The 16,916-nt window shown below is 32.5% G+C and overlaps 1 protein-coding gene and 1 non-coding gene across 3 annotated transcripts in view; both read left to right on the top strand.

Moving 5' to 3' along the window:
* DACH2 (dachshund family transcription factor 2) overlaps positions 1–16,916 on the top strand; it is a 632,729-nt gene that overhangs the window by 203,206 nt on the left and 412,607 nt on the right. The gene's annotated exons all lie outside the window — the stretch shown is intronic.
* On the top strand, positions 14,219–14,324 carry LOC114906642. The gene has a single exon (XR_003796464.1). It is a non-coding gene; the product is annotated as a U6 spliceosomal RNA (small nuclear RNA).

A 16,916-nucleotide genomic window follows, 5' to 3' on the forward strand; every position in this document is an offset into this window, starting at 1 on the left:
TTTTTCTTTCAACACTTCAAATATTTCACTTCACTCTCTGCTTGCTTGCATGACTTCTGAGCAGAAGTCAGATATAACTCTTTGCTGTTCTACAGGCAAGTTTTTTTTGCAACCTGACATATCCAGGTATCTTTCTTAATCTCTGGTTTTCTGCAGTTTGAATATTATATGATATGTAGTCAAATGTAGTTATAATATCACTGTCTTCTGCCTCCCTATACCTATGGAATTGAATATGAGGATGAGAGCTTGAGAGTTTCAATAATTTATTCAGAATGCAGACTTATGCTTATGGAAAAAGGAGGAGGAAGTAAGATGTCATCTCAGCAGCCTGTGGTACTCAAGGAATTCTGGGTCAGGAGGACAGATAGCAATTCTGTAAGTAACAGAAGTGGTTGGGATCAGAGTACTACATGGCCTGTTATCTCAGCCAGACTGTGAGAAAGCTTCGTGAGGCATGGCCTGTTACAGGATTAACTGTGCTTAGTTATGACTGATTGAGAGCAGCTAGACATTCAGGGACAAGGTCACCTACATGCAAGAATCTCACAATCAGTTTAACTTATACTATTGTGTAAATTTAAGTGTAGAATGTACCTAAAGAAAATCTACTAAATTCAAGTTTACTTATTTACTAGTTAAAATTATCTATTGATCGCATGTGCTAGGTTTAGTTCTAGGCACAGAAATGTAATAATGAACAAAACAAAATTATATTTACATTACAGTTGAGGGAGACAAATGATAAATGAGTAAACAAATAACTTATAAGTCATATGAGATAAGTACTATGAGGAAAAATAAGGCAGAGAAAAATGAAAATGTCTTTGGGATAGTTTTTCAATTAGGTGGTTAGAGAAGGCTTTTCTGATGAGGTAGCATTTGAGCCTGAATAAAACGAGTGGCAAGCAGCCTAAATATTGGGTAAGAATATTTTAGGCAGAGACAGCAGAAAGTACAAAGATTCTGAAGCTAACACTTTAAGGTTTAGTCTGGTGAGAGAAGTGTGAACATTTTATACCCATTGGTGTTTGTTTGGGGGATGGCAGATCCCCAAAGTGGATTGTCCCCAGCAATACTTACCAATATGAAACTACACAGTGGTCAGTTTTAAATAAAACACCTCATTTCATTTAGTAATTATATTTTAGTCCATTCCAAATCATTCCAGTAAATTTGATTGACAAATTACATGAAAGAGAAATTTTGGTTTTAGACTCTCTTTCTTATACGTTGCTCTTTTTACTGTATCAGAGTCTAAACTTATAATTGAACTATCCAAACTCTTCTTACTTTTCAGGATATTTTATACTTTATGCTCTTTTTGTGTCATATTTTACATAATAAAGTTTTCATTAAAAAGCTAAATATTGGAAAAAGCTCCAAGTCAAAAAAGATTTTTCAATTTGACATTCATGATAGGATTTGTAAGTCTTTAAACAGGACTAGATTAAGACCCTGTGAGTAATGTGAAAGGGTAACACGCAATCTGGAAATCAAGCTGCTCACCCAGTCAGGGGCTGATAGAATGTGATTAATGAAGGAGATAATGGACTGAAGAAATATAGCAAAAAAGTACATTTGTCTTGGTTGTGGCCTGTTTTTTGATGCAAGCTAAAGAATACAGTTTTATTCCTGAGGGGAAACTAATAGTAGGTCGTCTTAGGACTTCTGACAGGGACGATATGGTCATGAAATAATACAGCGTTTTGGTTCTCAATTAATATTCAGCTTCTGTAAATGAGATATTTATTATAATGGGTTGTAGAAGTTGGTTTCATGTTCAAGTCTGTACCAAAGAATTTGTAATAGAAAGAGCCAGATATAGTATAATTGGAAACAATTATAAAGATTTCTTTAAAGATAAAAGGTTAAGCATGTGAGGCAAAATTTACTATATAGATGCATTACTTATTATATAAGGGCTTAAACAATTTTAAAGTAAAATAAATAAGAGGGATGGTTTTAATCACAAATAATTGGTTTTAAGTCGTGTAAATATTCCAAAAATAAACATTTTTTTCACCACAGACTGAAAGTAACATGCTATCTTGTTCTTCAGTTGTTTTACAACACACGTTTTACCCTGTAAAACTTGCTTCCCTAAGAAGCTTAAGTTGTAGATTGGAAGAGATATTTATAGAAGCTGTATAAACTTTTTATTTTATTTTCCATTTTTTTACTGGGTTATAGTTGTTTTACAATGTTGTGTTAGTTTTTATTGTACAGCGAAGTGAATCAGGCATATGTATACATATATACCCTCTTTTTTGGATTTCCTTCCCCTTTAGGTCACCACAGAGCACTGAGTAGAGTACCCTGTGCTAATACAGCAGGTTCCCATTAGTTATCCATTTTATACATATTAGTGTATATATGTCAATCCCAATCTCCCAAATCATCCCACCCCACCTTTTCCCCCTTGGTGTCCATATGTTTGTTCTCTACTTCTGTGTCTCTAATTCTGCCTTGCAAACAGGTTCATCTGTACCATTTTTCTAGATTCCACATATATGCATTAATATATGATATTTGTTTTACTCCTTCTGACTTACTTCATTCTGTATGACAGTCTCTAGGTCCACCCACATTTCTGCAAATGATCAAGTTTCATTCCTTTTTATGGCTTTATCCAATCCTCTGTGGATGGGCATTTAGGTTGCTTCCATGACTTGGCTATTGTAAATAATATTGCAATGAACATTGGGGCATTGGGGTGCATGTGTCTTTTTGAATTATGGATTTCTCTGGGTATATGCCCAGTACTGGGATTGCTGGGTCATATGGTAATTCTACTTTTAGTTTTTTAAAGAACCTCCATATTGTTCTCCATAGTGGCTATATCAATTTACATTCCCACCATCAATGCAAGAGGGTTCCCTTTTCTCCACACCCTCTCCAGCATTTATTGTTTGTAGATTTTTTGATGATGGCCATTCTGACTGGTGTGAAGTGATACCTCATTGTAGTTTTAGTTTGCATTTCTCTAATAATTAGTGATGTTTAGCATCTTTTCATGTGTTTGTTGGCCATCTGTGTGTCTTCTTTGGAGAAATGTCTTTTTGATCTTCCACCCATTTTTGGATTTGATAATTTGTTTTTTGATATTGACTTGCATGAGCTGTTCGTATGTTTTAGAGATTAATCCCTTGTCCATTGATTCGTTTGCAAATATTTTCTACCATTCTAAGGGTTGTGTTTTCGTCTTGTTTATGGTTTCCACTCCTTAACACCATACACAAAAATAAACTCAAACTGGATTAGAGACCTAAATGTAAGACTGGACAGTATAAAAGTCTTAGAGGAAAACATAGGGAGAACACTCTGACATAAATCACAGCAATATCCCTTTTGACCCACCACCAAGAGTAATGAAAATAAAAACTAAAATAAACAAATGGGACCTAATGAAACTTAGAAGCTGTATAAACTCTTAAGGACCATTATAAGGCATCTGGATGCTTCTCAAAAATATTTATGAAAAGATTAATTATACTTTTGCAAGAATTTTAACTGTTTCTTTCAAATGCTTTCTGAGAGAATCCTTCAGTTATTTAAAAACAACCTTTGAGCACTCACTGTGTACCTGACACCATGCTGTAGGCTTTATATGTTTGCTCATTTGGATTCATGAGGATTCAAACATATTTTACTAACCTCTAAGTTTGTGTGACAAATTAATGTCGGATACAGATATATTTCACTGACTTTTAACTTAGCAAACTTAACTTGTAAATATTAAAGATAATGAAAATGCCCTGGTTCATTCTTTGTAGTTTCTGCTTTCTTAGATAATGTTTAGTTTTACTTGAAATAAGAGTCTCCTAAATTTCATTTTAGCACATTTAATGATTAGAATTGCAACACTTTTGTAACGAAACCATCTCTGATATGATAGTAAGTGTGCAAATCTGGTGCTATTAAGTAGCATACTTAGCTATTTCTAGTCCCAAAGTTAAGTTCCTTTACTCAAAAAAATTTTTGATAAAATAAAAATGCCATGCACAAGATAATGAATGTATTTTTATATATAGAACTATAATAAGAAGCTGCCTTTGTATGATATTAATAATGTCCTCATTACTTACCCTTTACTGTAAAATTGTCCAGTGATTCTCAAAATGTGTTTGTGCAATTGAATTGCTAGTCAAGACTTAATTTGAAAATCAAGTTGCTCCCCCTTCAATTTTAACAACTCAGAAACTTCTCTGTTTTTTTTTCTTTTCAATCCACACATATGATTTTAATTGAGCATATTCATTACTTTGAAGACATTTATAGAATTATAATAGATCCTTCTTTTGATATGTAACTTTTAGTGTACCATTACTTTGATATAATTACTTTTTTTAAACAACTTTATTGGAGTATAATTGCTCTACAATGGTGTGTTAGTTTCTGCTTTATAAAAAAGTGAATCAACCATACATATACATATATCCCTATATCTCCTCCCTCTTGTGTCTCCCTCTCATCATCCGTATCCCATCCCTCTAGGTGGTCACAAAGCACCGAGCTGATCTCCCTGTGCTATGTGGCTGCTTCCCACTACCTATCGATTTTACATTTGGTAGTGTATATATGTCCATGCCACACTCTCACTTCGTCCCAGCTTACCCTTCCCCTGTTCCTGTCCTCAAGTCCATTCTCTATGTGTGCATGTTTATTCCTGTCCTGCCCCTAGGTACATCAGAACCATTTTTGTTTTTTTAGATTCCATATATATGTATTAGCATATGGCATTTGTTTTTCTCTTTCTGACTTACTTCACACTGTATGACAGCCTCTAGGTCCATCCATCTCACTACAAATAACTCAATTTTGTTTCTTTTTATGGCTGAGTAGTATTCCATTGTATATATGTGCCACATCTTCTTTATCCATTCTTCTGTCGATGGACACTTAGGTTGCTTCCATGTCTTGGCTATTGTAAATAGAGCTGCAATGAACATTTTGATACATGACTCATTTTGAATTATGGTTTTCTCAGGGTATATGCCCAGTACTGGGATTGCTGTGTCGTATAGTAGTTCCATTTTTAGTTTTTTAAGGAACCTCCATACTGTTCTCCATAGTGGCTGTATCAATTTACATTCCCACCAACAGTGCAAGAGGGTTCCCTTTTCTCCACACTCTCTCCAGCATTTACTGTTTGTAGATTTTTTGATGATGGCCATTCTGACAGGTGTGAGGTGATACCTCACTGTAGTTTTGTTTTGCATTTCTCTAATGATTAGTGATGTTGAGTATCCTTCCATGTGTTTGTTGGGAATCTGTATATCTTCTTTGGAGAAATGTCTGTTTAGGTCTTCTGCTCATTTTTGGATTGGGTTGTTTGTTTATTTGATATTGGGCTGCATGAGCAGCTTGTATATTTTGGAGGTTAATCCTTTGTCAGTTGCTTCATTTGCAAATATTTTCTCCCATTCTGAGGGTTGTCTTTTGCTCTTGTTTATGGTTTCCTTTGCTGTGCAAAAGCTTTTAAGTTTCATTAGGTCCAATTTGTTTATTTTTGTTTTTATTTCCATTTCTGTAGGAGGTGGGTCAAAAAGGATGTTGCTGAGATTTATATCATAGAGAATTCTGACTATATTTTCTTCTAAGAGATAAACTTCTCCCTTGATTTCATAACAAATGAAGATCTGGTTACTTAAAAATAAAAGAGAATCAAAAGCCCAAAACCTCAGCCTACTGTCACATGAGTAAAACATGTTAGGGATCATAGTGGTTTCTTAAAGAAAGAAACTTACAAAAAAGATATTTGGCACTAAAATGTGTAACAATAATTTAGTAAATGCTATCAGAGGAGAAATTTAGCCTTTGAAATAGAAAAAGATTTTTTACATATCTCTGTATACAATATTATTTAATTACTATAAGATTACTAAATTTCAAACTGCTATGTGTAAACGAATTATGCATGCTCTGTTTAAAATATAAGCTTTCTCTGGGCTTTCTTTTCATAAAAAATGCTTAGTGTACTCTAGCCAATTATGGAATTGAATTCTAGTATAATAGAGCTTATTTTTAAAACACATATGTGATTATACAACAGGTCAAATGTCATCTTTAGAAACATAACCAGTACATTCCTTAATACTGAATAAATAGTAGGCATTTAACTATGCAAAATATTGTACTAAGCATTTATATTCTTGGGTTCTAGCATGTATTGTTTACTATCTTAAATATAAGCATCTGAAATTTTTAGATTATAAATTATTCATTATCAGAGTGTATCCTTGTTTTACAGGCAACAAAACCCAGTGATCTGAAAGATTTTAAATTTTTCCTGAGAAGTGATAGCAAAGGAAATATCTCAGCAAATATCAATAGATCATTAGGCAAGGAAACTTACAAGGGAGTCTAGAACAGTACCACAATTTGGAATTATATTCTAAATTAGTAATTTTCAACAAATTCACATGTAAAATGAAAAAAAATTAGATCCATGATGTTAACAAAATCTTTATTGCCTACTCTCCCACCACAATGAGATATATAATTGTGAACATAACATGGCTTCATTATTGCTTGCCTACTAGAGCCTCAGCCTCTAGAGTTAGACTTACTTTACAAGTCTAAGTCAAAGTAATACCCATTTTTAATTTCATGAAAAAAACAAACAACAAAACTAGCCAGGTGCTTAAGGCAGCTGCTAGCTTAAAATTAAATTAAATGGTCTCATATTGTAATTATTCATGCTAAAAAAAATCTGTGAATTCCAGTGTAGCTTTTTACACTGAATTCCAGTGTAACCCTCTTGAATGCCTCAATAATGTGTGAGGAATAATTTGTGTCATTTTTGTCATCATATACCATCCAATTCAAAATACAATATTCAAGTGTTTGAGAGAAGCACTTGTTTGCATGAATGGATTAAGGAGTCATATTTATTTAATTATTCTTTAGTGATAAATTTTGAATGATGTTAACTTACATGTAATATTTCTTAAAATGGGATCAATGCATAACCATTAAATCTAAGGAGCATTGAATTGAGATGGTTCTCTTTCCCACTCCCACCTTCTATGTTTGCAAGAAGAATGTTATGCAAATAAAAGTATGGGAGAAAAGGATTTTTTTTTGCTTTCTTTACTTATTGCTAGAAAAGCTTAGTGGTATTTTCAAAGTGATATTACCCCTCAGAAAAGGAGTAATGCATCTTTAAAAGCTAAACTACATCTTCTTTACTTTTATCAAATTCTCTATAAATCTTTCATGACAGTTTATTTAACAAAGTGTCATTGAAACTGTATAGATGATTGATGTGACCCATGTAAGATCAACATGAAATGTTTGTAAATGTCAGCAAAATGTGGCCATCTAAAAGCATATAGTGATGGAGTTTCTGTGAAAGTGAAAAACAAACAGAAAAATGTTTATCTTATTCTATACTTTCTGGTATGCAATTACACATTCATAGAAGAAGTATTGTATTTGATTTTCCTTGGAGTTCATGTCATCAGAGGTCTAATTTGCTTTTGACATTTACCCTTTCAAATCTTTGGTCTCTTATTCATTTGGATAAGTTTTCTCTATCATGTATGAAAAAATAATATAAACTCAGAACTTCTTAGCAAAAAGATAATTATTTTGGAAAGTATTAGCATGACCTTGACCAAAAACCTTTATGTACAGATTATGGGAGGTTATCCACATAGAGATGTTATTGAAGAGATCCCATCTATATGTGTAGACAAAAAAGTGTTGTTCATTTTTCATTTAATTGAAAAAAATTTATGATATAAAAACAAATGTTATAAGATAGAGAATGAAAGAGAAGGAAAATAACAGATTAAACTATAAATATATGAGTAACTCAGTAGCTCACTCTGACTTGAATAGTTTCTTTATATTTCTCATAAATGTATTTTTGTATAAAACAAACTTTATCCTTAGAATAAATTCCTTCCTTTGGAGTGATGTTTTGGTTGTTATATTTTTGCATTATATTGACACAAAAGCAGAATGAATAGAGTGAAATTAATGCAGATGATGAATGGGAAATGAATAGTAGAGAATACAAAACTGAAATTTGAAAATCAGTTGTCATTGTGAGATTTTCCCATTGAAATGAGAGCATTTTTGCAGGATGGGGATTGTACATGTATTGTTCACCTAATTAATACATTCTTCACTCCTTTTGGCAAATAAATTCACAAGTCCACAATACAATGAAGAATTGCAGAATGCCTATTCATCATTATAAGCTGTTTCCTATCATAATGATTTTGAATGATTTTGTATATATATATGTATTTATATTATATGTTTTTATATATATATGTATTTATACATTTTTAAATTTTGTATATATGTATTTATACATTTATAAGTTTACATACATATATACTTGCATAGTATATATTTTTAAATGGTATATGGATGCCTTGCTCATTCTGTAGAGCTGGTTGGAAATGCTTGGTAATATTACAGCAGAACCATGATTAACTGAAAAACAACTACTTTAAATCCTCAATTAAACAAATTTCTCTGGGGAGTTGTACTTAACTTTGAGGAGAATATGGCAAGATAAGGCAATTCAAGAAGTACCTTGGCATCAGTACACATTTCATTTCAATTTTATTTGCTCTCTGCATCTTTATGGCACAATGTTTAGTTATGTTCAGAGTGATGACACTAAGCTATAGCAAGATCTCTGGTCATCTGAGAAAGGTTCCATTTTATTTATAAGCTTGTATTTGCAAAAGTAGGAAATTGTTCTAACATATTTCTAAAGATATTAAACTATAGGACTTTAAGCATAATTTAAATAGTCATTTTGAGCAGATTCAGCAAAGCTCTATGACATACTATCTATAATATTCCATTCCCTGAACAATTCTGTTAATTATTATACCTTGAAAAACACGTTAACTATCTTTAAGCCTATTATATGTGTATGATTTTATTTTCATGTATATGATAATATTGAAAGAACTGTACTGGACATTATAGAAGTATATGGAGGCACATGTTTTTCCTGCTTGCCCCTTGAATCTAATATGAGAAATAATTCATGTATTTCTGTATTGATTAAATAAAAGGTAAGAAATGTAAATGCCTTAAGACAGGTATAGAAAAAGATAGAGAATAGCGTGGCCTCAGAAGGATGAAAGGCTTTTAGCTGCTAAGAATAGGAAGGCTTACAATGAATAAGAATGACTGAAAGTCAAAATGTCAATAAGAAAAGAAATATATATTATTAAGAAAAGAACAGAGCTGAGCTCAGTATTATGCTTTTTCTTGACTCCTAAATTTCTACAAATCATAATTCAAAACTAAACAATTTTTATAAATTTACATTACTGTTTTTCTCTGAAAGAAAAAGTATGGATAGTTTTTCTTCCATGACAATATTTGATTTTTTACTCTAGTGAAAATATAAAACTTGAAATATACTACAGCTTTAAATTCAGAGAGAGACAAATAACAAAATATTTGATAATGTCATAAAGTTCAACTTAATCAAAATGCACAAATGGAAATTTTTAGTATATTTGGAACTCTTCTATCCTTTCAGAAAAGAGGTATGGACAGAGATTTCCATGTCCAAAAAAGAGGTGAGCTATATTTGCTTCCTTTGCAAACCCTCTGTCTTGATACTGTCAGGGATACTTGCATGTTCCCAGCAGCTCCGTTTTGAAAGGAACCTGTGGTGTCCATCAGATCATGCTTAAATGCATGGTGCACCCAAGACTTTGGCTTTGAATTTGTGACATTCTTGACTAGCAGAATACACTTCCAGATACCATAGTTTCTGACAGATATCTGTAGGTTCTTTGAAGTAAAGGGCACCAGATCCAATGAAACTGGCCATAATTTTGACAACCTGGAAGAGATGTGTACATAATGTTGTGGGATATCACATTGATGCCTTAAGTGTTCTGTGCCCTGGCTTGATTCCTACAAGCTTTAAAAAGGTGGTTTAGAGTATCTGTTACTTCAAAAAGAATTACCTACTTTTAATCTCAATACATAGAAAGATTGCTTTAATATATTCATTTTCAATGTTTTTTTCAGAATGAATGACCTGAAGAGCTTTGCAGTTGGGCCTCTCTGTATAGTAAACACAAAAATGGGATAATGAATTTGTTTTGCTTATATGTTACTGATTTCCTATACTATGACCTTTGAAGACCTTGATAAATTCATTTTATTTTGCCAATTTGGGTCAAGGAAGCTGGAGGTGTTAAAGACTGTGCTATATGGTTCCCCATGGCTGCACAATCTAAATGCAAATCTAACATTGCAGATGAAAGTAGTAGGCTACATGGATAAGTTGTTGAATGGTAGAAGTGGGGTTGGTACTTTATAGTGATAGACAGAATATGGTTGGTGAGGCTTCTTCAAGCTCATAAGGCTATTTTACACGTTGGGGTAACTGGCTTCAAATACCTAACCTTGTAATTTAGAAAATGTTCTAAGGGTGAAATCATGGTGTCAGCAGAAATTATGCTGAACTCTCTTTTCTTTTTTCCTAAGTAATATCTTATTGTTTCTTGTTATCAGCAACCAGAAGTGGTTAGAAAGTTCCAATTCTGCTTAAGAATGAAAGATGTGAAAGAATTACCAGAGCAAGCCTTGGATACTGCATTCTTATTTGGACAGTATTTTCAATCTAGAAGTATATAGTAACTGTCAATGGTTATGAGTCAAGTTCATTTGTGCTTGAATAATAAAATAGAATATAAGCAGAACACCATGAAATATATAGAGCTGTATGTTTACATTTTGGTGTTAGAGTATTGCTGACTACAGTAATGTTCTAAGTACTTGGATGTCATTTAGGGAGCTCTCCTCTTCATTTGCCTACATTTGTAACTTTGTAAGCTATTGCCCATTTTATTCATCTTATTATTTTCTTGTTATTATTTATTGATATGCCATTTATCATTTGTCCTTATTCCATTTTTAACTGAGCATGTCTTCACTTATTTAATTCTAACTCCTTCTTTTAAGATGTCAGGGACTCTCTTCATTATGTCAGTTGAAAGCTAGTGGGCATATTACCAATTCTTTTTTGAGTTTTTGCTAAAGATATGAACTTATTTCTAGTTAAGGCATCTGTAAAATACCACTCTCTATGCTGATTCCAAGCTTGTTACTCCTAGAAATTAATGCACCCACCAAACAAGGTTAGGGACTGTGTCTTGTCATCATGTTAAAGACTTGTATTCAAAATCCAACAAAACCCAAAAGACAGTTATAATGTGATATTGTCTAATATGTTGGAAGTTAAAGACTTAGCTGTTTATTTAGCCTGTGTGGCTTAGGAAGGGAAGGGTAAGGACAAAGCGATAAGGACCAGCAGTTGGAAGAAGACATATTTAATGTCCTCCATTTTAACCCCCAGTCCGCAGTAAGCCTCACAAAGATAACATTGTTGGTAGAAGAGATGTGACAATACATTTTTAGGGAGTTACCTGTGGAAAATTAAAGTGGACTAAATCATTACATCATTCAATAAACATTTATTAAGTGTTTACCATGTGCCACGAATTCTACTAGGTTCTAGTGATGTGGAAATGTATATACACACATATATACATATTTTATGCATGCACCTATGTTTTTGTGTAAAGTTTCCAAATTCTACTAGATTGATAATGAGTGCTAACCAATGGTAAATATTATTAATTCAATAAGCATTTGCTATATCAAATTGAATGAAGTGAGATTGTTATTGCCTTATTCTCCAACTTTGAAAATAGGAACTTAACAGTGTTCCCTACCGAAACTCTGTCTCTTTCTATCCTGACAGATGCTCTCAGTAAGTTAGATATTTCATTGATATTCTACTGTGGCACTGTTAATCTTATTTTGATTGAAACAACATTCTGGACAGCAAAATTGATGGGTGCTTATGGTGAGGCTGTTGCAAAAAAGTAGTAAGAAGGTTTCATATTTAGGTGTGCCTGGGGCAAGAATTATGACCTTCTTTAAAGTTATAATTTAGAAAATATTCTGCTTATTGTGCTTCTTTTAGCACAGTATGGATTATCAATATATGTATTTAAGGATTTTTAATATCTATATTTTGATTGACATACCTTCTGTCATTTTCAATGACTTTCTTGCCTAAACAACATATAATAGAGTTTCACAGTGGACAGGACATTTATCTTTCTTGTTAGGTGATACCTTTTCCAACACAGAAGTCACACTGCCAGCCATATGTCATATAATAACATCATCAGATTCTTGAAGACCACTATCATGTAGCATATTTGTTGCACAAGTTAATTTTAGGACAGTTTTGTTAGATAGAAAATATAAAGAGGAAGTAAAATAAAAATTAATACAATGTGGAAGATATTATGCTTAACTTAAAATACACATTATATGTCAAAAGGTAAGAGATATTTTTGTACAGTGCTATAATTTAGTCATTAGTCTAGCTCTTTGCTATTATCTAAAATAAGGATTTGAGCTAAACTAAATTATGATCTAAAAATGCAGTAAGCCTTACTAGTTGGTGGAATCCAAACCTCCAAATTATTATCATTATTATTTTTACTAAATCACAAGCTGAGCTAAAATTTTTTAATCCAATGACTCAGAACTGGAAATGAATTTATAGATTTTCTATAACTATTGAACTAGAACAAAACCAGTATATCAAAATAGCCTCTAAACTGAGCAGATATCTCATTCAGTTCACTCATTCCTAGCATAAAATATTTTTATACTATACCTATCCTTAAGATATGTTTAAAAATAAACTTAGAACACTGACAACCTTGTGAGTTTTGCCACTTTAATATTTTATTTATAGTGATTGTTTGTGAGACTTTTTTCCCTCTTTATTTCTGGCTTAAAATACCTTTTAATTCACTAGTTAGTTTTAATTAATGTTTAGAATAATGAGTAACTTAGGATGGAATGTTATATATCTGGTAAAATGTCAGCCTTGTTATTTGGATTTATGGCAGTTTTATTTATTAACAAAACTTGAATTCTCTTTGGTTTGAATTCTGCTATGATTTTTCACCTAGGAAACATTTTCCTCCCTATATGAAATAAGGATTTTACCACAGTAAGCATAGGAAATGAAGAACTATTTTCTAATCATTCAATAAGACATTATTCAGTATTAGGGCTGTGTTCGTCTGAAGAAATAAAGTTGTGGGGGTATAGTCTTTTTTTTTCCTGAAAGAAGGGATAAATATTTCTTGAAAAGAGACATATGGCAGCATGATACATTATTCTTCACTTAGGGAGAGGTAGTGTAATAAGACAACTTTCAGTTGTAAATAGCAGTTATGATTTAAGTAAAGACCTGTTTTTGTCCTGTAAGGCAAAAACATTATAACAGTAAATGATCACTAACTGTTCAGATATAATCACCTTATGTTGTACATGTCCCCACTACACTGCATTATTTAAAATAACATATTTCAGACATTATTTAATTAGTTGAATTGTTACAATGAATAATTAGTTATTCTAAAAATCTGTCCATATAGATTTTTTCTGACAGCTTCTTGATCATAATTAAAACCCATGTAGGTTTTACGGGGTTCAGAGATGGAGGATTTGAAGAAAGCTTGTAAAACTAACAAGCACTGAATGCTAGAGCATTGGACACATTGAATATCAGTTGTTTTGCTAACATTGTTAACTGAACCTGGTAACTCATGACAGATATTTTTCGTTCAGAACCAAACTCAAATACTTTTCCTCAGGGTTAAATTGCAGCCAGAGAGAGTGACATTACACACACACACACACACACACACACACACACACACACACACACACACTGAATCTTCTATTCTACAGTACTATTTACTCCCATTCCAGATACTAAACATACTGCCTCTTATAGGAATGTTTTACATTAAATTTATATGACAAAAGTAATACACACTTAATACTATTACCTGTTGGGGGAAATCAGGATTTTGAAAATTGAAGAGGATGATAGGAATAAAAGGCAGATATTGTTTTCTGATAGAATAAATTCACTATTATTGCTGTCTTTATATTCCAACTAATGTTCAGCAACAAGTTAATACCCAATGGCAATTGACATTAAGACTGGCTAATGGTCAATGTTTGATATATGTAAAAGCACAGTTTATACTAAACCAGCTGTATGTACCATGGAAAATAGTATATAATTAGAAGATACAATGTTTATCTCATATATTTGTGTTGGTTTTTTTCCTGCTTTGAACACTAGCTGGATTCTCAAGCTAGTTTTGATTATGTGTTTTTTTTCTATCAGCACATATACTAAAATTGGAATGATACACAGAAAGATTAGCATGGCCTCTCTACAAGGCATGCACATTTATGAAACAATCTTCACATTTGTCATACTCATCTTTAAGGACCAGATCAAATGCCACCCCCTTTGGTCTCCTCAGGATGAATATTTCTCTCTTTTTGTCCTCGAAATGCATTGTTTATGCCAGTATTTTAGTCCTTAGTGTACATGTATAATTTTCTTATTATATTTTGAGTTCTGACCATGTATAATGCATCTTTATACTCCCCACAACATCTAACACAGTGCCTTGTGCATAGTGGGCACTCAAAACATCCTTACAGAGTTGAATTTTTATGAGTCATTTGCTGAACATTAGCTGCAGTATGCACATGTGCAAGTACACAGGCTTATAACTTATATAAAATAAATGAGAGAAGATCATTTAAATTTACCAGTTGCTCTAAGTTTTGGAAGTTTTCTGGATGTCTAAACGATAAAGGAATTGGTGACAGATTTTAGAAAGAGGGGAGAAGGCATTGCGTATGAAAGGAGAAATGTCCCTGGTTCAGGCCTCACTTTTTAAAGCAAGCAGTTGTTTGGAATTCTAAAACAATTATACTGACTATTAAGGAATAGGTTCATGTAAAATATTGTGGCAGTAGCTGAGCTTACCCCATTATGTCATTTGGGTTCTGTGTTTCTTTTTCTTATATATCGTGTCTTATAAGTGTACCATTTTCCCTTTGGGACTACTAGAGTGACCTCTTTTCTCAGTGTGTATAAAAAGTTAAAGGTATCTTGTAACAGCTTATAGCTCATGGGGAAAATGTGTCTTTGCATCTGTTTGCTTGTAGACATTGTGCTATTAAAGAGTTGCCATTTTTTCCCAAAAATAGTATTTAGGAAAAAACACAGTCTGGAAAAGTTATGGGCATTTTATTTTCGCCACATCTAAAACTTTCCAAGTGTTCTGAATGAGCCACTGCACACTTTGATATTTTCACCTTCAAGTCTCTCTGTCTCTCTGTGTGTATGTGTATCTATGTATTATGTATGTATGCACACACACAGGTATATATTTGTTACTTTTTTTTACCTTTCTCAAATATGCCATGCTAAACAAATGGTTGCCTTCTATCAACTTGCAGAGAATATTAGCTTAACTGTTTTGACTGGTGATGCTGAAGCTCAGCAACGATTCTGTATCTTTACTGCAATCTTAAAACTTGCCATGAGCGGAAGAAGGATTGTTGAATTGCCACCACTATACAATTGCACCAAGATTAAGTAAAATGTTCATCTCTGTCGAATTCAGCTGAATAGAATCCATCAAACCATGGTCATATTTTTCTAAGTGTGCTTGGAGCTCTGTGGATGTGCAAATGAAGGACCATATGGAGGTGGCTTTCTCCAAGGTACCAGTAGGTATGGTTTTGTGGGTTGCACGTGCCTGTTGGCACTGTTGGCAGTTCAGCACCCTGGGAAAGGCATTGCTTTCAAACATGAGTAATTGATGAATTGTACGTAATATGCAAATGTGAATGCATAAATCTCCTGAATGACAGCTTAATTTATGTGAGCTTTTAAGAATGTGGGATTAGATTTTAATTAAATATCTTCAAAGGCACCCTGACTTATTCAGTTTTTTGGCTGCTGTCTTTAGAAAGAAGTGGGGGAAGGTTTAAATCAAAATTTTACACACACTATTCACATTTTCCAACTAAGTGGTCATTGTTTAATAGAAAAATCAAGGTATTTAAAGCAGAAAAGCATTTGTCTTTAATTATAAGAACACTGCCATTATATTACAATGGTTGCAGTTTGTCATATATGATAGATAGGTATAGAAAAATATATGTGGTTTGAAAATTAATGTCTTAAACTTTAAATGTAATCCTTAAACATATTTCAGATACTACCATATATCTTAGTATGCCAAATTGAACAATGGTAATTGTGGATAACACTTCTTAGTATAGATTTTTGGGATAGTAATACTGTATATCACCTCCTACATGTTATTATCTTAAAATTACCTAAAATAAAGAGTCAATGGAGACAGAGCTGACTACCCACCTTTGCTCTTAAATATGTAGTGTGTATAGATGTAGCTGTGTGTGTGCATAGTTTTAACCTCTGTTTAATAATAGTATATCAAACTTTATGTAATATGAAGATTAGGATAAAAAGGGTAATTAGAAATCTTTGAAATTTTCCACTTAATTTTTCTAAGTGATCAGATTATGAATTAAAAGGATATAAATTTAATAGGTCCACTTAAAGTGTGTTGTAAGTGCTGTTAATTCTTTTAAAGTATAGCACAGGGAACTCTACTTAATGCACTGTGGTGACCTAAATGGGAAGGAAATCCAAAAAAGAGGGGATATATATATATGTATAGCTGATTCATTTTGCTGTACAGCAGAAACTAACACAACATTGTAAAGCAAATATACTCCAATAAAAATAATTAAAATATATTTCAATTTATTTATAGTTTATAGTAAATCACATTGCCCATAAGTAATAAATTTTATAAATCTCGACCAGTTATAGGCTATGCCTAGTTTTTACCTATTTTTCCTACATATTCGCTTTCTCTTAATTTGCATTGAAAAGCTTAATTGTTGACTACAGAGAAGTGGTATCTATATGTCTTTGCTTGAATATGCTTTTCCTTTAATGTATCATTGTA

The sequence above is a fragment of the Monodon monoceros genome, unplaced genomic scaffold, assembly GCF_005190385.1.
Source record: "Monodon monoceros isolate NGI ecotype Baffin Bay Population unplaced genomic scaffold, NGI_Narwhal_1 Super_Scaffold_22, whole genome shotgun sequence".
Lineage (NCBI taxonomy): Eukaryota > Metazoa > Chordata > Mammalia > Artiodactyla > Monodontidae > Monodon > Monodon monoceros.